General features: G+C 46.0%; 1 protein-coding gene across 3 annotated transcripts in view; it reads right to left on the bottom strand.

Moving 5' to 3' along the window:
* DRP2 (dystrophin related protein 2) overlaps positions 1–22,861 on the bottom strand; it is a 253,788-nt gene extending 230,927 nt beyond the window's left edge. For 2 of the 3 annotated variants that reach the window (XM_063936948.1, XM_063936945.1), the window contains exon 1: positions 22,802–22,861. The gene's annotated coding sequence lies outside the window, so the exon portion shown is untranslated. Of the gene's footprint in view, positions 1–22,569; positions 22,645–22,801 lie in introns of those variants that run through there. The other variant, XM_063936946.1, reaches the window with a different exon arrangement.
* Between the last annotated feature and the right edge of the window lie 758 nt (positions 22,862–23,619).

Raw genomic sequence — 23,619 nt, 5'->3', positions numbered from 1 at the left:
TATACTGCTTGTCAGGACACATGTGTCACAGTTACACCGCTCTGTACTGATATATATATATATATATATATACAGTAATATATATATTATTCTATAGCTTCCATACTGCTTGTCAGGACACATGTGTCACAGTTACACCACTCTGTACTGATATATATATATATATATATATATATACAGTAATATATATATTATTCTATAGCTTCCATACTGCTTGTCAGGACACATGTGTCACAGTTACACCACGCTGTACTGATCTATACAATAATATATATACTTTTCTATAGCTTCTAATATTAAAGTGCAGCATGTTGGTGACCAACAGTATACATATATAGTACAGTACAGTAGGCCATTGCTATTGATATATTACTGGCATATAATTCGGGTGGTCTTCAGTATGCTGAATGTCGGGATCCCGGCGCACAGTATACCGGCGCCGGAATCCCGACACCCGGCATACTGACATATATTCTCCCTCGTGGGGGTCCACGACCCCCCTGGAGGGAGAATAAAATAGCGTAGCGCACCACCTTGCCTGCAAGGGGCTCATTTGCGCTCGTCACACTGTCGGTATGCCGGCGGTCAGGCTCCCCGCGCCGGTATGCTGGTCGCCGGGAGCCCGGCCGCCGGCATGCCATACTACACCCCATAATTCCACACATTAAAAAATGGAGAACAAAAATGTGGAGGATAAAATAGGGAAAGATCAAGATCCACTTCCACCTCGTGCTGAAGCTGCTGCCACTAGTCATGGCGGAGACGATGAAATGCCATCAACGTATTTTGCCAAGGCCGATGCCCAATGTCATAGTAGAGAGCATGTAAAATCCAAAAAACAAAAGTTCAGTAAAATGACCCAAAAATCTAAATTAAAAGAGTCTGATGAGAAGCGTAAACTTGCCAATATGCCATTTACGACACGGAGTGGCAAGGAACGGCTGAGGCCCTGGCCTATGTTCATGGCTAGTGGTTCAGCTTCACATGAGGATGGAGGCACTCATCCTCCCGCTAGAAAAATGAAAAGACTTAAGCTGGCAAAAGCACAGCAAAGAACTGTACGTTCTTCTAAATCACAAATTCCCAAGGAGAGTCCAATTGTGTCGGTTGCGATGCCTGACCTTCCCAACACTGGACGGGAAGAGGTGGCGCCTTCCACCATTTGCTGGAAGGAGCACCCGCAGTCCAGTTCCTGATAGTCAAATTGAAGATGTCACTGTTGAAGTACACCAGGATGAGGATATGGGTGTTGCTGGCGCTGAGGAGGAAATTGACAATGAGGATTCTGATGGTGAGGTGGTTTGTTTAAGTCAGGCACCTGGGGAGACACCTGTTGTCCGTGGGACGAATATGGCCATTGACATGCCTGGTCAAATTACAAAAAAAAATCACCTCTTCGGTGTGGAATTATTTTAACTGAAATGCAGACAACAGGTGTCAAGCCGTGTGTTGCCTTTGTCAAGCTGTAATAAGTAGGGGTAAGGACGTTAACCACCTAGGAACATCCTCCCTCATACGTCATTGACAAGATAAAAAACTTTGGGTGACAGCGGAAGCAGTCCACTGACAACTAAATCCCTTCCTCTTGTAACCAAGCTCCTGCAAACCACACCACCAACTCCCTCAGTGTCAATTTACTCCTTAGACAGGAAAGCCAATAGTCCAGCAGGCCATGTCACTGGCAAGTCTGACGAGTCCTCTCCTGACTGGGATTCCTCCGATGCATCCTTGAATGTAACGCCTACTGCTGCTGGCGCTGCTGTTGTTGCTGCTTGGAGTTGATCGTCATCCCAGAGGGGAAGTCGGAAGACCACTTGTACTACTTCCAGTAAGCAATTGACTGTCCAACAGTCCTTTGCAAGGAAGATGAAATATCACAGCAGTCATCCTGCTGCAAAGCGGATAACTCAGGTCTTGGCAGCTGCGGTGGTGTTAAACGTGTGTCCGGTATCCACCGTTAATTCACAGGGAATTAGAGAATTGATTGAGGTACTGTGTCCCCGGTACCAAATATCATCTAGGTTCCATTTCTCTAGGCAGGCGATACCGAGAATGTACACAGACGTCAGAAAAAGAGTCACGGGGCGTGGTCTGGCTGCTGATGGAAGCAGTCACATACAGAATGAGCTCCTGAGACCCGGGGCTTCTCCCTCTCTATAAACCTGCTCTCCAGGCTCCTTTGTGCCTTCAACAGCTCCCCTGTTCCTCCTGCTCCCCCCTGCTGTGCCCCCGTTTGTGCCGCGGAGTCGGGGAGTGGTTTTAACCGCTCCTGCGGATTGCGGCCTACGGGGATACCAAAAGCCGGGGCCTCGATTTTTCCCCCAGCCCGGCGGCAGCTCCAGCATTGTCCGGATCGTGCCGCGAACTCCTCCAGGACCCCAGACTACTACATTGCCGCCTGCCACGGCCGGGAGACATTCCCCGCTACCCGCTGCCTACCTTCACCGCAGCCTGTGAGCCCCGGACATCGCGGAGCGGGACGGAGCTGTGAGGTGCCCGGCGACCGTTTCCGCTGATCAGCTGCTCCCTTCGGTCTCTCCCCCGCTGGGCCCAGGAAGTGAACACACACCTTGGATTCCTGGTTAGTGGGGCTCCAGCGGGGAGAGAGAGGTGATCAGGGAGCTGTGTGCTGCACTGCAATTTATATAGGTGGCATGATAGTAACCTCTCTGCTACCCACACACTGTTCCCAGCCCCAGTGCATTACCCACCCAGACCAGTTGGCTCCCTGCTGTCACCAGAGCCATAGCAGAATCAATACTGTTGCTGCTCATAACAAGTGGGTCACTGAGCCTGGGGAGTGGTGTTGCGGCCGTATATTCTCTGGCGCACGGCGTCCCAGATCCACACTCAGATCAGTAGTTTAGTCTCATAACTATGCGTCTGCCTGCCTGATGCCGCCCTAAGACCACGTGGGGGCTCTTGCACGGCGACGGTCCGCATGTTCTTATAATTGCCGAGGTTCTATGAAAGTGTAATGCTGCACTAACTAATTTGAAGACCGATCTCATGGTGAGAGGGATAAAGAAAAAAAAGGCCAAGACCAAGCCGGACGCGATCCCATCCCCTGCGAACCGACATTCGTCGGACCTACGTCAGTTCTTACCCACTTCAACCTCAATCCCCGCAACTTCCTCTACTGTCCCGACCTCTCCGGATCTACACGGCCCGGTGGTCGACATGTCATCTCCTGAGACTCCGTTGCCTCCACAGGCCCTCTCTCTGTCTGCGGAGATAAGCGAGATATTGTCTCATGTAAAGACACTCCCCACGAAGCATGATTTCTCAGCCTTGGAGACTCGCTTGCTTTCCACCATCACTCAGGAAGTGACAGCGCTCCGACAAGATATGTCCCAAGTTGCGACCCGTGTCGATGTCCTAGAACGCAACGAATCGTCTAATATGGATTCTCTGACTAAATTTCGGGAGGTGCTATCACATCAACGGGACGATATCTCATTTCTAAAATCACGTATTGAGGATATGGATAATCGCGGTCGGCGAAATAATATTAGAGTCAGGGGCCTACCTGAGAGCGTTCAACAGGCTGACCTGACAGCGGCCTTAACTACGATATTTGGAGAACTTATTGACCTGGATCCGAACAAGGACATCATATTTGATAGATCTCACCGAGCCCTCCGTCCCCGCGGCTTACTATCTGACAGACCACGAGACGTGATTTGCAGGCTCCATTATTATGTCCAAAAAGAGGAAATAATGAGATCGGCCCGTCAGCTGGATAGCATTGACTTTCAAGGGGACAAGATCCAGATATTTCCTGACCTTGCCTGGTCGACCTTACAACAACGTCGAGCCTTGAAGCCTCTTACAGACTCTCTCAGGAAACTCGAGCTGAAATATAGATGGGGCTTCCCTTTCTCCCTCCAGGTCTCTCATGGTGGCAAAGTCGCAAGTCTCTCCAGACCTTCGGACTTACAGGCCTTTTTCACGATCTTGGGAATTCCTCCGGTACCGTTACCAGATTGGGACGCCTTTCACCACCTACCGGTCCTACCTGTTGTGCTCCCTCCAGACGACGCGTGGCAGCAAGTACGTTCCCCACGGACGCGGGGAACCACTCATGGTTCACGTTCTTCAGAACCTCCCTGAATGAGACGTCTCGTCCCGAGCGGACGTGAATTTTCTTGCTACCCATGTTATGCACTGAGTTCTTTCTCTTAAATTGTGCTATGTGTTGCTCACACGTGAGATCAGTTCTTGTAACTTTATAAAAGTTTACAGTTGTTATGGTTTCATAGATAAGGGATGAGGTATCATCGATATGTTATTTAGGAATTTTTTTTATATATTTTTTTTTTTGTCCTTTTTCTCTCATGCTGTATTTATTGTGTGGGTGACGATACTCATATACACAATTGATCAGCCTACATGAAACCAGGTTTGATAGCTTAAAGATTATATGTACACTTTTATATAAGATTTCATATTTTTATTTTTTGTTTCATTTGTGCCTTTGTGCACACCTCGGTAATACTATACACTTGTTTAGATTATATCATGTGGATGGTCGCTGTCCTGGGCCCCCCGTAGGACCCCCACTATGCTGCATCCCCTGTTTCTTTGGACTGGGAGTCGGCAGGATTCCGCTCCTGTCCTTTTTGCAGCAGTCCTTTTTGTAGTATTATTATTTCTGTTTAATATCAAAGTACTTTACGGCGTGGTTTTCCACGCTGCATCTTTTTTTCTTCTTTTCTCTACTTTCCCTTTTTTTCTATTTCCTTCCCTTGCCGCTCTTCCTTCCCCTCCCCCAGTGTCTGACGTAGGGAAGACTATTGTGAAGCACTTAGGCCCGCCTGACAATGGGGGTGAATGATCTACATGTAACTACCCTTAACGTCAAAGGGTTAAATATTCCTGAGAAAAGGTCTAAACTTCTTAAATGGCTTAGGGATGAGAAAGTTGACGTTGCTTTTATTCAGGAAACACATTTCAAGATGGGACACGTGCCGTCCCTAAAATGTCACTATTATCCTCATGTTTTCCTGTCTAATAATTCTGCTGGTAAGACATTGGGCGTGGCTATATTACTGGCTCGCCACCTGCCTGTCCTTAATGTTTCCTCCCATAGAATAGCTGAGGGTAGGGGGTTGCTGGTGAAATGCGACATACACGGTCAGCGGTTTTCTTTCTTGAATATATACGCTCCCAACGCTAAACAACCTTCCTTTTTGTCCTCAGTTCTAGATATTGCGGAACCTCTCCTGGAGGGGGTGGTGGTGATGGGAGGTGACCTAAATTGGACCCTAGATCCTAGCCAGGACAATTCTAAAAAGATCTCCTGCAGGCCGGAGAGAGAGCATAGGGGAATGAGGCGCGCCCTGCTCGACCACCAGCTGATTGACACATGGCGACTGACACATCCTACTGAGATAGATTACTCCTTTTTCTCACACCCACATCAGACATATTCCAGAATTGATTACTTGTTTCTGGGCCACCGGCACTTACACCTCCTTTCTGATGCCTCTATAGGACAGATTGTGTGGTCAGATCATGCCCCAGTTAACCTCACTTTACGCTTGCCTCCCACTGCACATCGCCAATGGTCCTGGCGTTTTAATGACACTTTTTTGCAGGACGCAGACTGTCGGTCTCGAATCGACGAAGCTTTAGATTCTTATATCTGTACCAATGACTTAGATGACATTTCTAAAGTCTCAGTTTGGGAAGCACACAAATGTGTCATTAGGGGGGTTTGTGTCCAGGTGGGATCCTTCCGCAAAAAGCAAAGGGAGAAATTTCGAGGTGACTTATTGTCTAAAATACAATCTCTCGAGCTTTTACACAAGAAATCCCAATCCCCACAGCATTATGCTGATCTCGAAGCTGCTAGGGCAGATCTGAATAAGCTACTCTCTGATAGAGTTAAGTTTTCTTATCGGAAGTGCCGTAGCAGATACTACCAATGGGGCAACAAACCTGGGAAATTACTAGCAAAAGCCCTTAGAGAGCAACGTGCTCTTACTTTTATTCACACAATTAAAAATAATCACGGACAGTCCCAACATGAGACACCTCACATCGCTAGGGCCTTTAGGGCATATTATTCCACTCTGTATAACCTTTCTGGTCCGACCGGAAGACCTGACAAGTTGTCCCATCAAACAGCCATAGCTGACTATTTACGGACCTTAGACTTCCCCACGCTATCCATAAAAGAAGTGGAGGACCTAGATGCCCCTTTTTCTACTGAGGAGGTTCAGAAAGTTATTGAATCCTCTCCCAACGGCAAGAGTCCCGGCCCTGATGGCTATACCATTGCTTATTATAAAGCTTTCAAAGAGAAATTAGTCCCTCTACTCACGAGAGCCTTCAATACTATATCAGAACAATCGCCTTTCTCCCCACAATCACTCGAAGCCCATATTGCAGTTCTACCCAAGGAGGGTAAAGACCCTAGTCTTTGCTCCAGTTATCGGCCAATTTCACTATTAAATATAGACATAAAACTTTTTGCCAAACTGATTGCAAACCGCCTTAAACTATTATTACCTGGTCTGATACATGGAGATCAAGCTGGATTTGTTTTAGGCCGAGAGGCTAGAGATAACACCTCTAAAGTGCTCAACATGATTCACTATGCAGGCCAGCTTTCATCCCCATCAGTCATATTGTCGACCGATGCTGAAAAAGCATTTGACAGAGTGGACTGGGACTTTCTGGCTGGTATACTGAAGCATCTTGGGCTCGGTAACACCTGTCTTCACAGAATCCTATCTCTTTATACTTCCCCGTCTGCCAAAATTAGGATTAATGGCTCCCTTTCCGATTCCTTTCCTATTTCCAATGGCACGCGACAGGGCTGCCCACTATCTCCATTGCTCTTTGTTCTTTGCATGGAAACATTAGCTCGAAGCATTAGGGCTAACCCGAATATCTCGGGCTTGCTGGTGAAGGGGACTGAATACAAACTGGCTTTATACGCCGATGACTTACTTGCTATAATCTCAAAACCGGTCACTTCTTTGCCGAACTTGATGGTAGAATTTGAGAAGTTTGGAGCCCTCTCTAACTTCAAAATAAATTATTCCAAATCTATTGCCATGAATTTAACTACTCCTCCTGATATAGTAGAGGGTCTGAAACATGCCTTCCCCTTTACCTGGCACGACCACAAATTAAAATACTTGGGGGTGTTACTGACCAACGATTTATCTAAATTATTCTCCCTAAATTTTAACCCCTTACTAGCCAGGCTGCGCCTAGACTTCCAGAAATGGAAGAAACTAAGACTGTCTTGGTTCGGCAGGATTAACGTTGTCAAAATGAACGCCCTCCCTAGGATACTATTCTTTCTCCAGACCCTTCCGATATACATCCCCCTACTTTGGCTCCGAGACGTCCAGAATCTTATTCGCGCGTTTGTTTGGGGACGTAAGACACCTAGATTCAAACACGACATTTTATTTAGGAGAAAACATCAAGGGGGGCAACAACTCCCACATATTTCTAACTACTACCACGCAGTACATTTGAATAGGATTCTGGAATGGACGCGTGCTAAAGACCGAAAACAATGGGTCCTGCTAGAGGAGGGCTGTCTTCCACATTATATTGAAATAGCACCTTGGCTTCCTACCCTTCCGAAGGTTACACACCCCACGGTCTCCCCCACGCTTAAATTATGGGCCACGCTGAGATCCCAGAACCATATATCCTCCAAATGGTCCCCCCTAACCTCCCTTCTCCATAACTCCGAATTTGCTCCAGGTCTTCACGGGACAGCTTTTGCTCCATGGGCGGAAGCCAGGATTTTTAGATTCGGCAGCTGGTGAGCTCGGGTAGGGTGCGCTCCTTTTCAGATGTTCAGTCTTCTTGGAACCTTCATAGTGCTGAGTTTTGGAGGTTCCGGCAGGTTCATCATTTCATATCATCTTCTAAGAACCTCCCTGACATAACTAGGGATCTCACTGGGTTTGAAAGACTATGCACTTCTCCTAGTTCTCCCACACATACTATCTCGCAAACCTATGCGCTTATCATGGAAAACTTTTTCCCGCAACCTCCTACCTTCATAGCTTCCTGGGAGAGAGAATTGGCAGGGCTACCCACGCAGATTAACTGGGATTCCGTATTCAACAACGCCCAGGCGAGTTCTCTATGCCTATCGACATTAGAGACCCTCTATAAACTTATATATAGGTGGTATAGGACTCCTCTTGTTCTCAATAAAATGTTTCCCTCTCTCTCGAATCTGTGTTGGAGATGTAAAAATGCCCCAGGGAGTTTTATACACATTTGGTGGGACTGCCCTCTTATAACTCCATTTTGGGCAGAGGTATTCAAGTGTTCCGAACAGATAGTGGGAGATGAGATCCCGAAAGACACGGGTTTTTGGCTCCTCAATCACACCTCCGCACAAACACACTCCTACAAACACTCCCTGTTGAGACATCTTAGCAACGCAGCAAAAGCGGTTGTTCCAATTCTTTGGAGATCCATCTCACCACCCTCGATTAAATTATGGTTCACAAAGATCGATTACTTTTTAGATATGGAAGACCTTGTCTCCTTCTCATCTGGGAAAACCGTTAACTTTACAGCTATCTGGTTTCCCTGGTACGATTTTAAGGACTCACCTTTGTATCGATCCTACATGGTGACATAACCCACCTCATATTCATATTCATACTTATATTCAAATTCATATTCCGATTATGATATCTTTCTAATATGTCTCAGACCCTTAATTGAGGGAGAACCCCCCTCCGTCCCCCAAACAACCCGTCCCAGACACTCATCCCTGACTCTCTACCTGTTCTAAAATTTCCCCCTCTTTTCTTTCTTCTTTCTTCTCTCTCTTTCTCCTCTTTCCCATTTTCCTATGCTGTTTTGTTAAAATGTTCCTCATTTATAAGTTCGGATGTTGTAAGCAAAGCAGACAAGTTATTTTCATACTTTGGGCGCTCTATGTGTAGCGTGCTGATATGCGATGTTTTTTGTGTCCTTCCCCCCCCCCCCCTTCTTTTTTTGGAAAAGTATTGCTGTAATGTTTTGTCTGCTGCTTTAATTAATAAAAAACAGTTTACACAAAAAAAAGAAAAAGAGTCACCATGGTCCTAAAAAATGCAGTTGTACCCAATGTCCACTTAACCACGGACATGTGGACAAGTGTAGCAGGGCAGACTCAGGACTATATGACTGTGACAGCCCACTGGGTAGATGTATTGCCTCCCGCAGCAAGAACAGCAGCGGCGGCACCAGTAGCAGCATCTCGCAAACGCCAACTCGTTCCTAGGCAGGCTACGCTTTGTATCACTGCTTTCCATAAGAGGTACACAGCTGACAACCTCTTACGGAAACTGAGGAACATCATCGCAGAATGGCTTACCCCAATTGGACTCTCCTGGGGATTTGTGACATCGGACAACGCCACCAATATTGTGCGTGCATTACATGTGGGCAAATTCCAGCACGTCCCATGTTTTGCACATACATTGAATTTGGTGGTACAGAATTTTTTTTTAAAACGACAGGGGCGTGCAAGAGATGCTGTCGGTGGCCCGAAGAATTGCGGGCCACTTTCGGCATTCAGCCCTTGTGTGCCGAAGACTGGAGCACCAGCAAACACTCCTGAACCTGCCCCGCCATCATCTGAAGCAAGAGGTGGTAACGAGGTGGATTTCAACCCTCTATATGCTTCAGAGGATGGAGGAGCAGCAAAAGGCCATTCAAGCCTATACATCTGTTTACGATATAGGCAAAGGAGGGGGAATGCACCTGACTCAAGCGCAGTGGAGAATGATTTTAATGTTGTGCAAGGTTCTGCAACCCTTTGAACTTGCCACACGTGAAGTCAGTTCAGGCACTGCCAGCCTGAGTCAGGTCATTCCCCTCATCAGGCTTTTGCAGAAGAAGCTGGAGAGATTGAAGGAGGAGCTAAAATGGAGTGATTCCGCTAGGCATGTGGGACTTGTGGATGGAGCCCTTAATTCGCTTAACCAGGATTCACGGGTGATCAATCTGTTGAAATCAGAGCACTACATTTTGGCCACCGTGCTCGATCCTAGGTTTAAAGCCTACGTTGTATCTCTCTTTCCGGCAGACACAAGTCTGCAGAGGTGCAAAGACCTGCTGGTGAGACACTTGTCAAGTCAAGCGGAACGTGACCCGTCAACAGCTCCTCCTTTACATTCTCCCGCAACTGGGGCTGCGAGGAAAAGGCTAAGAATTCCGAGCCCACCCGCTGGCGGTGATGCAGGGCAGTCTGGAGCGAGTGCTGACATCTGGTCTGGACTGAAGGACCTGCCAACGATTACTGACATGTCGTCTACTGTCACTGCATATGATTCTGTCACCATTGAAAGAATGGTGGAGGATTATATGAGTGACCGCATCCAAGTAGGCACGTCAGACAGTCCGTACGTATACTGGCAGGAAAAAGAGGCAATTTGGAGGCCCTTGCACAAACTGGCTTTATTTAACCTAAGTTACTCCAGTGTGTACTCCGAAAGAGTGTTTAGTGCAGCCGCTCACCTTGTCAGCAATCGGCGTACGAGGTTACTTCCAGAAAATGTGGAGAAGACGATGTTCATCAAAATGAATTATAATCAATTCCTCCGTGGAGACATTCACCAGCAATTGCCTCCAGAAAGTACACAGGGACCTGAGATGGTGGATTCCAGTGGGGACGAATTAATAATCTGTGAGGAGGGGGATGTACACAGTGAAAGGGGTGAGGAATCGGACGATGAGGAGGAGGTGGACATCTTGCCTCTGTAGAGCCAGTTTGTGCAAGGAGAGATTGATTGCTTCTTTTTTGGTGGTGGCCCAAACCAACCAGTCATTTCAGTCACAGTCGTGTGGCAGATCCTGTTGCTGAAATGATGGTCTTGTTAAAGTGTGCATGTCCTGTTTATACAACATAAGGGTGGGTGGGAGGGCCCAAGGACAATTCCATCTTGCACCTCTTTTTTCTTTAATTTATCTTTGCATCATGTGATGTTTGGGGCCAATTTTTTTTTAAGTGCCATCCTGTCTGACACTGCAGTGCCACTCCTAGATGGGCCAGGTGTTTGTGCCGGCCACTTGGGTCGCTTAGCTTAGTCATCCAGCAACCTCGGTGCAAATTTTAGGACTAAAAATAATATTGTGAGGTGTGAGGTGTTCAGAATAGACTGGAAATGAGTGGAAATTATGGTTATTGAGGTTAATAATACTATGGGATCAAAATGACCCCCAAATTCTATGATTTAAGCTGTTTTTGAGGGGTTTTTGAAAAAAAAACACCCGAATCCAAAACACACCCGAATCCGACAAAAAAATTTCAGGGAGGTTTTGCCAAAACGCGTCCGAATCCAAAACACGGCCGCGGAACCGAATCCAAAACCAAAACACAAAACCCGAAAAATGTCTGGTTGCACATCTCTTATAAACAGTAAAGTGATAGAGTTTACTTCAATACTACTGTGCATGCCTAGCAATCGTATCGCAAATGTACAAACATTGGCCGTAAATAAGCTAATATGTAACCTAGCGTGTGGTATACAAGTTAGGAAATAATGGTGTTGACACTCTAAATGTCATGGTTTTGCCCAACTGCTAACAAATTTGCTGCTACGATCAGGTCTGAATTAACCCCTTAGTACAGAGGTTTCCAAACTTTCTTGAAACACGGCGCCCTAGAACATCAGAATTATTTTCACGGCACCCCTAGGCCAAAAATTTCTTATTGAGAAATTTAGAAAGAAATATTACATTAAGTACATTGCATTTATATGTCATCCTTAGGGTCAGTTGTGTGGTGAGGGACAAGATTTGCTTCTGTTTGGCCACATATTTTATGACTGGCAGCCACCATATCACTGACCTGGTTTGGGAGTGTTGTGGACTCGGGGCTTCTTCCGATGACCGGGAAGAGGAACCGCCACTGGGTCGTAGTAGAGATGGCCGGATGTAGGTCTTCCTCATGCAGGACTGAGACGGCAGGCGGGAGGCCCAGAGGAATTCTTGAAGGTCTCCTGTAAGACAAGACTTGTAGAAATACTGAAGGCTGGGGTACTGAGATATTGGAGACACTGTGGTATTGGAGGCACTGAGGTGCTGGGAGTACAGGGAGTGCTGGGAGGCCCTTGGAGGCACGGAGGTGCTTGGAGGCACGGAGGTGCTTGGAGGCACGGAGGTGTTTGGAGACACCGAGGTGTTTGGAGGAATGAGGTGCTTGGAAGCACGAGGTGCTTGGAGACACGGAGGTAACTGGAGGCACGGAGGTGCTTGGAGGCACGGAGGTGCTTGGAGGCACGGAGGTGTTTGAAGACACCGGGGTGTTTGGAGGGATGAGGTGCTTGGAGGCACGAGGTGCTTGGAGACACGGAGGGAACTGGAGGCACGGAGGTGCTTGGAGGCACGGAGGTGCTTGGAGGCACGGAGGTGCTTAGAGGCACGGAGGTGCTTGGAGGCACAGAGGTGCTTGGAGGCACAGAGGTGCTTGGAGGCACGAGGTGCTTGGAGGCACAGAGGTGCTTGGAGGCACGAGGTGCTTGGAGGCACGAGGTGCTTGTAGGCACGGAGATAATTGGAGGCACGGAGATAATTGGAGGCACGGAGATAATTGGAGGCACGGAGATAATTGGAGGCACGGAGGTGCTTGGAGGCACAGAGGTGCTTGGAGGCACGAGGTGCTTGGAGGCACAGGATGCTTGGAGGCACAGGATGCTTGGAGGCACAGGATGCTTGGAAGCACAGGATGCTTGCAGGGACGAGGGAGCTCTGGAATCACAGCTTCCGCAGGAGAAACGAAGATACTCAGGCACCGGATCTCTGCCTGGTATCTGATTTTAAATTCCCCGCCCTAGCCTGATTGGCGGAGCAGGCAGGTGACGTCAGACCTGCTCCGCCTCCTTGCCCTCGCTTGTGATGGCGGCGTCCTTGCTTCCGGGAAGCCGCCGGAGAGCAGCGCTGACCCGCCGCTGAAGCCGGAGACCGTCAGGGGAAGAGAGGCGCCGGGCAGACCAGGCCACCCGCAGGGACAAGCGCGGTCGCCGCTGCCCGAGGTTCGTGACACACCAGCACTGGTTTTGCCTATTATATTGACCATGAATAATTTGAATTGGTCCTGGACCACCAACCCGAGGCACCCCAGCAAGTGTCCCGAGGCACCCCAGGGAGCCACGGCACACAGTTTGGGAACCTCTGCCTTAGTAACAAGATTTGTAGATTTTATTACTAGTGTAACAAATTCCCAGATAAATTTGTCTTTTTTAATGCATTTTTATTGTGTGCGCTATATACTAACAAAACCAGCCAGTGGTTATTCTTAGGATATATGTATAAATTTTAATAAATTGTTTCATTCAATTCCTGTGTACTGTAACTATTCTTTTTTTTCTGTTCTTTATATTCCTGTAAGGGACGAGTAACCCTTAATTTATTAGCTGCAACAGGAATTTATATATTTTTGATCACGCGCCTTGTCAATTTTGTTTTTGTATTTTTTTCACCAGTACAGTCTCCTATCAGAGCCTTTGTCCTAGCATGAGATTTTTTGTTAAAAACAGTGGGTACATTTCTTATCATTGCAAAATGATACTTTTTGAGGCCTCACCTGCCTATCTCCATTTATGTACTGTGGGGGCCTATACAGAGGTGGCCGTGAGAAATTATACAAAAACCACAGGCGGCAAATTAAGTAAAGATGCCCACTTCAGATGCAGCAACAGTTTACAGAAGCCGGAAGATGCACAAACGGATCTGACACCAAAGGCCGGAATCCTGACAAACGCTCAGTATTCCCACTCAGAATGGCAACAGAACCTGTGTGGAGCGAAGTGAGCCACTGGGCCCGATGCATGGCGAGCGCAGTGAGGGGACTCGCTGCCGGGATTCCAGCAGATGGGATGCCGCTGTCGGTATAGTGACAGCCAGTCTGACAGGATGTCATATGTATTTCGGACAGTGGCTTTGGCACTCCCAGAAACTTGCCCCCATTTTCTGAACTGCTGCTCATACTCTTGGCTACTGTGAAAGCGCATTTCATTAGAAATCAGAGATTTACTTAGATATCGTGCCCCTAATATGCGTCCCCCAAGATTATAATTTTGAATGGGGTCTGCTTGACAGTCAATTACATAAAACATATATTGTACATATGCAGGCATGCATGGTTGCAAAGTGACAGTAACATTTACACTTAGGGACAGACATTTATACACCTCAACAGCAACACTGTAAATGCACACACTCATGTATATAAGATAAAATTATATGTACACAAACATTTTTCCCTGTAAACAAAACACAGCCATTTTGCATACAAATGCAAAGGCAGACACGCAGCATACACACAAAATACCAAACACATACTTGCAGACAAGGCACTGAGGATTTCAGTACAATTTCACGGATGTAAAGAAAAGAAAAAAAAGAGAGCAAAAGGTGACGACTCCAAAAAGTATATAAAATCAGGTGGTTATGAAGGAAAAAAAATAGCATTTTAATTACCTACCAGTAAATCCTTTTCTCGTAGTCCGTAGGGGTACTGGGAATCCACTTAGTACCATGGGGTATAGACAAGTCCACTAGGAGCCATGGGCATGTTAAGAAATTGATAGTGTGCGCTGGCTAGTCCCTCTATGCCCCGCCTACCAGACTCAGTCTAGGAAACTGTGCCCGAGGAGAAAGGCATACTTTGAGAGAAGGATAGATAAGAAAAGTGGTGAGATTATGAACCAGCACACACAGAACAAGAGGAAAGCCATGCTAACCAAACTTGAAAAAGATACAGCAGCAGCTGAACAAACCAGAATACTAGCAACAGTGCAGGAAGAACGAAGCACTGGGCGGGTGCCCGGTATCCCCTACGGGCTGCGAGAAAAGGATTTACTGGTAGGTAATTAAAATCCTATTTTCTCTTACGTCTTAGGGGATACTGGGAATCCATTTAGTACCATGGGGAAGTACCAAAAGCTCCCAAACCGGGTGGGAGAGTGCTGAGGTTCTTGCAGAACTGATTGAAAAAAATGTAAGGTACTCAGAGGCCAAAGTATCTAACTTGTAAAACTTAGCAAACGTGTTCGAACCTGACCAAGTAGCTGCTCAGCAGAGCTGTAAAGCCGAGACACCATGGGCAGACTCCCAAGAAGAACCCACCGACCTAGTAGAGTAGGCCTGTACAGATTTTGGAACCGGCAAGCCTGCCGTGGAATAAGCATGCTGGATAGTGAGCCTGATCCAGCATGCAATTGAAGCAGGACACCCAATTTTATTGGGATCATATAGAATGAACAGAGAGTCAGATTTCCTGTGACGAGCTGCTATCTTTACATACACCTTGAAAGACCTCACAACATCCAAAGACTTTGAAGTAGCAGAGGTGTCCGTAAAAACCGGAACCACAATAGGTTGGTTGATGTGAAACGCTGACACCACCTTAGGAAGAAATTGCTGACGACTTCTGAGTTCAGCTCTGTCCTCATGGAAAATAAAGTAGGAGCTCTTGTGAGACAACGCCCTTAGCTCCGACACACGTCTTGCTGAAGCCAAGGCCAACAGTGTGACGGTCTTCCATGTAAGGTACTTTACATCATCCTCCTGTAACGATTCAAACCAGTCCGATTGGAGAAACTGCAGCACCAAATTGAGATCCCAAGGTGCAGTGGGAGGCACAAAGGGAGGTTGGATGTGCAGAACACCTTTCAAGAACATCTGGACCTCAGGGAGAGAAGCCAATTGTTTCTGAAAGAAAATAGACAAGGTCGAAATCTGGACTTTTATGGAGCCTAGATGTAGGCCCACATACACTCCCGACCGCAGAAAAAGCAGGAAACGTCCCAGATGAAATTCCATTGCAGAATATTGTATGCTCTCACACCAAGAGACATATTTTATCCAGATACGGTGGTAATATTTAGACGTTACCCCCTTCCTGGCTTGGATCATAGTCGGGACCTTGTCAGGAATCCCTCTCCTGGCTAGAATCAGCCGTTCAACTTCCATGCTGTTAAACATAGCCGCGGTAAATCTTGATAGACGAACGGGTCCTGTTGTAGAAGATCCTCGCGAAGAGGTAGAGGCCACGGATCTTTGAGCAGCATCTCGGGAAGATCCGCATACCAGGCCCTTCATGGCCAATCCGGAGCATTGAGGATTGCTTGAACCTTTTCCCTTTTTATTCTTTTTAGAGTTCTTGGGATCAGAGGAAGTGGAGGAAACACGTACACCAGCTGGTAGACCCATGGAGTTGTCAGACCGTCTACCGCCTCTGCTTTTGGGTCCCTCGACCTGGAACAATACCGCTTGAGCTTCTTGTTGAGTCAAGAGGCTATCATGTCGATCTGTGGATATCCCCACCGACGTGTCAACCACCGGAACACATCTGGGTGAAGGCCCCACTCCCCCCGGGTGCAAGTCGTGTCTGCTGAGGAAGTCTGCTTCCCAGTTGTCTACTCCCGGAATGAAGACCACCGACAACGCCACGGCATGTTTTTCTGCCCAGAGGAGAATTCTTGACACCTCTGACATTGCTGCTCTACTTTTTGTTCCGCCCTGTCGGTTTATGTATGTTTCCGCCATCACATTGCCGGACTGGACTTGAATGGCCTGATTCCAAAGTAGAGATGAGGCCTGCAGAAGGGCGTTGTAGATAGCCCTGAGTTCCAGGATGTTTATTGGAAGGACGACTTCCTGACTTGACCATCTTCCCTGAAACTGCACCCCCTGGGTGACTGCTCCCCAACCTCTGAGGCTTGAGTCTGTGGTTAGCAGAATACAATTCTGAATCCCGAACCTCCGACCCTCGACGAGGTGAGAAGTCTTTAGCCATCACAGAAGGGAGATACTGGCTCTTGGAGAGAGACGGATCCTCTGGTGCATGTGAAGATGCGATCCGGACCATTTGTCCAATACATCTAGTTGAAATGGCCTTGCATGAAACCTTTCATACTGAAGCGGCTTGTAAGAGGCCACTATTTTCCTCAGAAGGTGAATGCACAGATGCACCGAGATCCGGGTTGGTTTCAGGACAGCCCGAACCATCTACTGGATCACCATAGCCTTTTCCAAGGGAAGGAACACTCCCTAAGACTCTGTGTCCAGTATCATTTCCAGGAAAGGAAGCCTCTGTGTCGGTTCCAGGCGAGATTTTGATAGGTTCAGAATCCACCCGTGAGCCAGGAGTAGTGTGGTTGAGAGGCCAATGCTGTCCAACAACCGCTCCCCGGACGGTGCCTTTATTAGAAAATCATCTAGGTACGGAATTATGTTCACTCCCTGTTTGCAGAGTAGACACCTCATCTCTGCCATCACTTTGGTGAAAACTCTCGGTGGAGAGACCAAATGGCAGGGCCTGGAACCGGTAGTGACAGTCCTGCAGTGGAAATCATAGATAAGCCTGATGAGACAGCCAGATCGGAATGTGAAGATACGCATCCTTGATATCCAGAGACACTAGGAATTTTCCTTCCTCCAGACCTGAGATCACCGCTCTCAGAGAATCCATCTTGAATTTGAAAACTCGTAAGTACGGGTTCAACGACTTGAGGTTCAGAATCGGCCTCACCGAACCGTCCGGTTTCGGTACTACAAACAAGTTGGAATAGTACTCCTTGTTTTGCAGATGAGGTGGAACTGGAACAATGACCTGGGTCTGTACCAGTTTTTGAATGGTGTTCTCTTGTGAAACTGGTAAGCCTGATTTGAAGAATCTGTGAGGTTGGAGCTCCTGGAACTCTGGTCTGTAGTCCGGATCCGTGTGTAAAGCTAGTCTCAGCTTTACACACGGATCCGGGACTTGAACCTTATCACCTGTGGACACCTGCTTAAAAAGGGACTCGTGGTGTGGCGAGGAAAACTCCTAGGAACAACCAGATTCTTGTTGTGACACCTGGAGATTCCGGTAAAGTAGCCGACCACTTAGGACCAGTGTCCAAGACGGAGCTAATGCGCTTAACCCTGGTTCAGGGTAATTCAAATAAGACTGTGTCAGTATCATCAATTTGGTTATGGGCTGTGGAAGCAGCTGAATCAAGCTGAATAATGCTGGTGATATCAATGTGATGATTTTATACCCAGTCTGTGACATAGGAACACGGTCAATTAAATAAGATCAAGAATATACAGTGATTGTGTCGACTGCAATAGACCATGCCAGGTCACTAATTTCTAACAAAGGACAAAAAGTTACTTCAATTGTTGTACGTCACTGTACCTCTACTAACCATTTCTAACAAGAATAATAAGCGATCCTGCTTGTTGCATCTGATCACGGTTGCACTAACAACTTATATTAAGAAATCCAGTGGAATTGCTGTTTGTTTGCCGGCCGCACTGGACTGTTCCTAAATTGGTTAACGTGATTAGATCTTGCTGAAGGCTCCTAATAGGGTTGGTGAGACGTTTAGTTTGTTGCATGAAATCACGCTTGTACTAACAACTTATAACAAGGACAATATGCCAGTATAATCACGAGATACCAACTGATCGCACTGGACTGTTTCCAAAAATTGAAAGTGTGTAGCGAGTTAGTTTAGAGGTTTATTATACCCAGCAAAGAGATCATTAAAAGATTTCCTATAAATTATTAGGCAAATATTTGTTCCAACTGGATGCTAATTAGCAATATTTGTGTGGGCATAGATAGATGCCGAAAATGTTTTTATGCCGAATATAAACATTTCGGGATCAGAAGTGTTAAATAGGTGTTTTAAATTGGTATATAATTGTTTTTATATTGACACCGGCCGTGTGTGTGTATGTATTTGTTTTTTATTTATTGTGGGGAATTAATGTAAATAAATTGGATTAATATACTAATTCTGGGAATACAGCGCTTCATTTTCTTGCATTGTGTCTTTTTTTGATTTGGTGTAGAATCAGTGATCTCCATATATGAAGCTGCAGTAGCTCCAGAATAACAGGTACAGTATATATTGGAGATCCCTTGAAGAGTCAGCGCCCAGGTAATTTTTCCTTTTTTTTAAAGGATGATAATAACCATTTAGAAATTTGAAATTTCCTATCAGGATTAAACCCATGGTTCTTCAAACAGGGTATTTAATTCCTTTGACATAGGAAAAGTGGCTGAGGATTTATTTTTTTATATTAAAATATGATTCCTCGTATAATATCTAGGTGAGTGGAGGATTGCGATGCGTGCCGGTAGGTGTGTGTGGGATTATAGTAGATAGATTTCCATTGGGAGGGTTGCCTCTTCTTCCTATGTGTGTTTTCTGGAACCTGCGACCAGCCACTCCTCTGCCCGTACCTCTTGATTTGTATTGTAATGCACAGTTATGCTTCGTGGCTAGGAACGTATCTATGTACTGTACTTCAGCAGCCATTGATGTCCCGTGACACTCTATGCTGATTTTTGTATGTCAGTTTTGAACTATAAGCCTGCACATCTTAGATGCTGTATTTAGAATTTGCTAATGCTGGGAATCTGCGCATTCCCCTAGTTTTAGGAACGTATGTACTTGTTTTTTTTGTTTTTGTTTAATTGGATACTGGAAAAACAATAAAAGATTATTGAATTTAAAAAAAAAAATAAGATTCCTCACTCTCCTCTGTCACCTTATCAGGGATATTCAGAACTTCCCTGATAGCTTCTATAAGAGCCTCTATTCCCTGCGACAGAGTACCCTCCCCCACCTCTGAGCCCTCCTCACCCTCCTCCATGTCTGACCCTTCATCATCCAAGTCAGACTGCAGGATATGGGCCAAAATGAATTTTTGCGGACAAATGGCAGGGGACTGAGACGCTAGTTTGCGGACTGAGTCTCTTTTCATAAACTCAGTCATAGATTGAGTTAAGTATTGCGTCTCTTTCTCATTCCGAAATAACTTAATAGAGATTGTAGAAATCATTCCCCTAATGGAGTCCAGCGATGCTGGTTCTGCCCCACTAGCCTGGGAAGGGACACTACATTGAGTACACACTAGTGAACCCCCTGGGGAAGAGGAACACTGTGATTTACATGAAACACACTCTTTGCCTGACATACTGTATAGTGACAGCACACACACACACACACAAAAAAAAAAAAAGGATAAATGCACAATTAAACTACAAAGCGCCCTTCCAGGGAGACACAGAGGGAGTATGGAACCAGCACACAGCGCCCTTAATGCTAATGCCAAGCTCAGCCAGATCGCAGACTAAGTACACTATCGCAACCCCCCCGCTATGACCACCTGGTACCGCTGAGGTAATCTGGAGTTTCTCTGGAGGGGCTGCGTGTCCCTGTCAGTCAGCGTTTATGTCAGCTGCAGAGGGAAAATGACGCTGGTGAGCTGCTGGATCCGCTCATAGTGAAGACCTGCCCCTTCAATGGCGCGCGGTCTTCCCGCACTTTTTTATACAGGCTGTATGTGTCTTGTGCATAAAATGGAGACAGACTCCTTTTACGGCTATGTTGCCAGTCTGGGTACTGTGTCTGCTGTTCAACGTCTGTGTCCGTACACAGCGGGAGAGGCAGTCCGCCTGTTTAGAAGCCGTGCATCTCCGTACCCTCATGCCGCCATAATATAATGGTCGGCGACCCGCTAAACGGGACGCCGGCTTAGTACTCACCACTCTTCATTCTTCTGGCTCTGTTAGGGGTAGCGACGTGCTGCGGGAATGTACGTTCGCCGTGATGGGGCTTGCGAATAGTTCCCTCAGGAGCTAGTGTCCTGTCAGCGGGGAACGGGACCATTAACCCTGAGAGAGGTTGGGCCGTTCTCCCCCCCCCTAAGTCCCACGAAGCAGGCAGGCTGGTGCCAACCAGTCCTGCCTGAAAATAACAAACACAGAAATCAAGTGCAGAAAACACTTCAGGAGCTTCCAGAGACGTGACCGGCTACTCCGGGCACATTTTTTAAACTGAGTCTGGTAGGAGGGGCAAAGAGGTAGGAGCCAGCGCACACTATCAATTTCTTAAAGTGCCCATGGCTCCTAGTGGACCTGTCTATTCCCCCATGATACTAAATGGATTCCCAGTATCCCCTAGGACGTAAGAGAAAAAAAAAAGAGCTGCAGCTGTCTTAGGGGTCTACCAAAATCCTTATGAGCAAGTTCCCTACAACAAGAGATAAAAAGGTGGCAGAGCCAAGCTCCTAAACCCATGTGTTCTAAACAAATATGAATAAAAATGTTACTCAAGTGTTAAAAATCCAATGGCTACAAACTGCAGCACCTAGTAATACGGTAATATAATTATTCAATAACAAACTTGCACAGATAAAACAAACAAAACAATACAAAAATAAAAAGATACAAAAATGAGTGTGTAAAAGAGCAATAGTTTAGAATAAAACTGGTATTACTAATCGTAAATAAGCCATCTCATGTAAACTAATATATCTCAGCAGCTGATATCACCTGCACAGTCCAATGAAGTATCATGTGCAGATGTAGAAAACGCATTCTCCTTTTAGGTTCACACTTGGCAAAGACGGTACAGTTTAACTAAATGATACCAAATCCAACTTCAAACAGGAATGATTCCCTCTACTAATTATTACCTAGGAGAATGTTCAGAATCATATAATGGCTTAGGATGCCTTTAAGCTGTTTAAGTAAATGGAAAAAGCGCAGAAAGTACAGATAAAGTGTTGAACACAAGTCAGTTTTGTGTACAGTATGTACAGTGCATGTTTTCCAAGGCGCATGTTCCTGAACCAAGTGAAAGGAACTACCAGTGATGCTAAGTGGTATGCAACCCAGGCACACAACTATGATGTTTGAAGGATGGCGCATGTGCAGAATGTGTACTGCTTATCTTGTGTACCTTCCATCTGCAAGTTCAGTCACATCTCCATAACTGAATGAAAAAAGGAATTATTTCCCCACACAGCGCTGGTAATCAGCTGCTCAGCTCCAATCCCAGGTATACACCAACACCTGTAGTTAATACTGCACGAGAAAAAGGATTTGGAGAGGAGTTTACAGCGCTGATTACATCTCCATAACTGGTTGGCAAAAGGGTGTTGCCTGTATGATAAATGTAACTAGTGTGTGTATATGGAATTGCAGAATGAGCAGGGTTATGCATAGTCATGGGTTCAATTCCCACTATGACCCTGTGTGGAGTTTGTATATTCTCCCCTCCACTGAGGCAGGGACTGATGTGTGCGCTATATAAATAACTGGTAATGATAATTACACCTGTTTTAGAGGGATCTTTAGCAGTAAGGATAGGGCTGGTACAACTTACAATGACTATGGCTGTATTACCACACATGCAGATTGCTACAGAGAGGCTCAGTGGTTTGATCTATGTTTTACAGTGTAGCACACACAAAATATATGTGTGTGTGTGTGTGTGTGTGTGTGTGTGTGTGTGTGTGTGTGTGTGTGTGTGTGTGTGTGTGTGTGTCTCATGTATAGATGAACAGCTAGTACTGATTTGGGTTTTATATTAACACAACAGTTATAAATGTATAAGGGCATGGACATGCATATTATGTTCTGTGTTTACTATACATTTTCCATATTCTGTTATTGAAATATGTGCATATGCAGATGCCTAAGACATACATACTTTAAGGCACATCTGTGTATTTACTGGGTAAATTTAAAACAGGTACACTATCACAGGACACACACATACACCATAACATGCTTCCTACTTTTATACACACAAGTCCAAAGTTCCTATAAATAAACAGATTCCATGTCCCCGTGTCTAGGCCTGGCATGAGATATTATCTGTGAGAAGATGAGAACCGTCAGCACATCATTATCACAGGTTGGGAGAGGTGCTGCCTGTGTGAAGCAGAAAGACAAATGTCTTTGGAGGGTGAAGCAGTACCCAATGGGGGGAAGGGAAATGGTCTTGTGGAGGAAAAGGGCCTACTGTACCTTGTGTTGAGCAGGGAGATGTGAGGGGCTGGACAGATCAAATGCTCTCACTGCGCCTGTCTGATCTCCCCCTCCTCTATTTTCCCTCACTACACACTCCCTCCCATCTCTTCCCCATACCTCCTCCTATATGCTGCCCACAGCACAGAAGACAGAGGTGATGACAGTATTCCGTCTGATGTATAACACATGCTATGGACAGCGTCAAAATTATGAAAGATGTTCTGTGTAACACATGCTGTGGAGTGTGGACAGTGTCAGAATTATGGAAGATGTTCTGTATAACACATACTGTGGACAGTGTCAGAATTCTGGCATATGTATAATAAATGTAATAGTAGTGTCAAAAGTATGGAAGATGTTCTGTATGGACAGTGTTACTTAGAGATGTATAATAAATGTTAAGGACAGGGTCATTATGTAATATGTATATAGCATATTATATAACCAGTGCCTATATGTATATGTATTATATAGTATATATAATATGTATATAGCGTTTCCAAGATAGACAGCACTCCTAGTAAATATGACACAAGTGGTGCCTTCCGTTAGGGTCCTATGCAAGGAACTCCAACAATAGCATACATACGGCGGCACTCCAATAAATCACGCTGACACCGGCAAGTGCTTCTCAACGTTTCGAGAGTTTATTCCCTCGTCATCAGGATAAAATACACTACATAAACTTATGTCTTAAATCCCCTCACCACATATGTATATAGCATATTATACGAACAATACCTATGATACAGAACACGTTCTGTAGGCTGTTTCAGGATGTTTATGACAGTGACATGCTATGGACAGTGTCAGAA

This window comes from Pseudophryne corroboree, chromosome 8 (genome assembly GCF_028390025.1).
Source record: "Pseudophryne corroboree isolate aPseCor3 chromosome 8, aPseCor3.hap2, whole genome shotgun sequence".
Classification (NCBI taxonomy): domain Eukaryota; kingdom Metazoa; phylum Chordata; class Amphibia; order Anura; family Myobatrachidae; genus Pseudophryne; species Pseudophryne corroboree.
The sequence above is the reverse complement of the archived record's forward strand: the minus strand, read 5'-3'. Positions and strand labels throughout refer to the sequence as shown.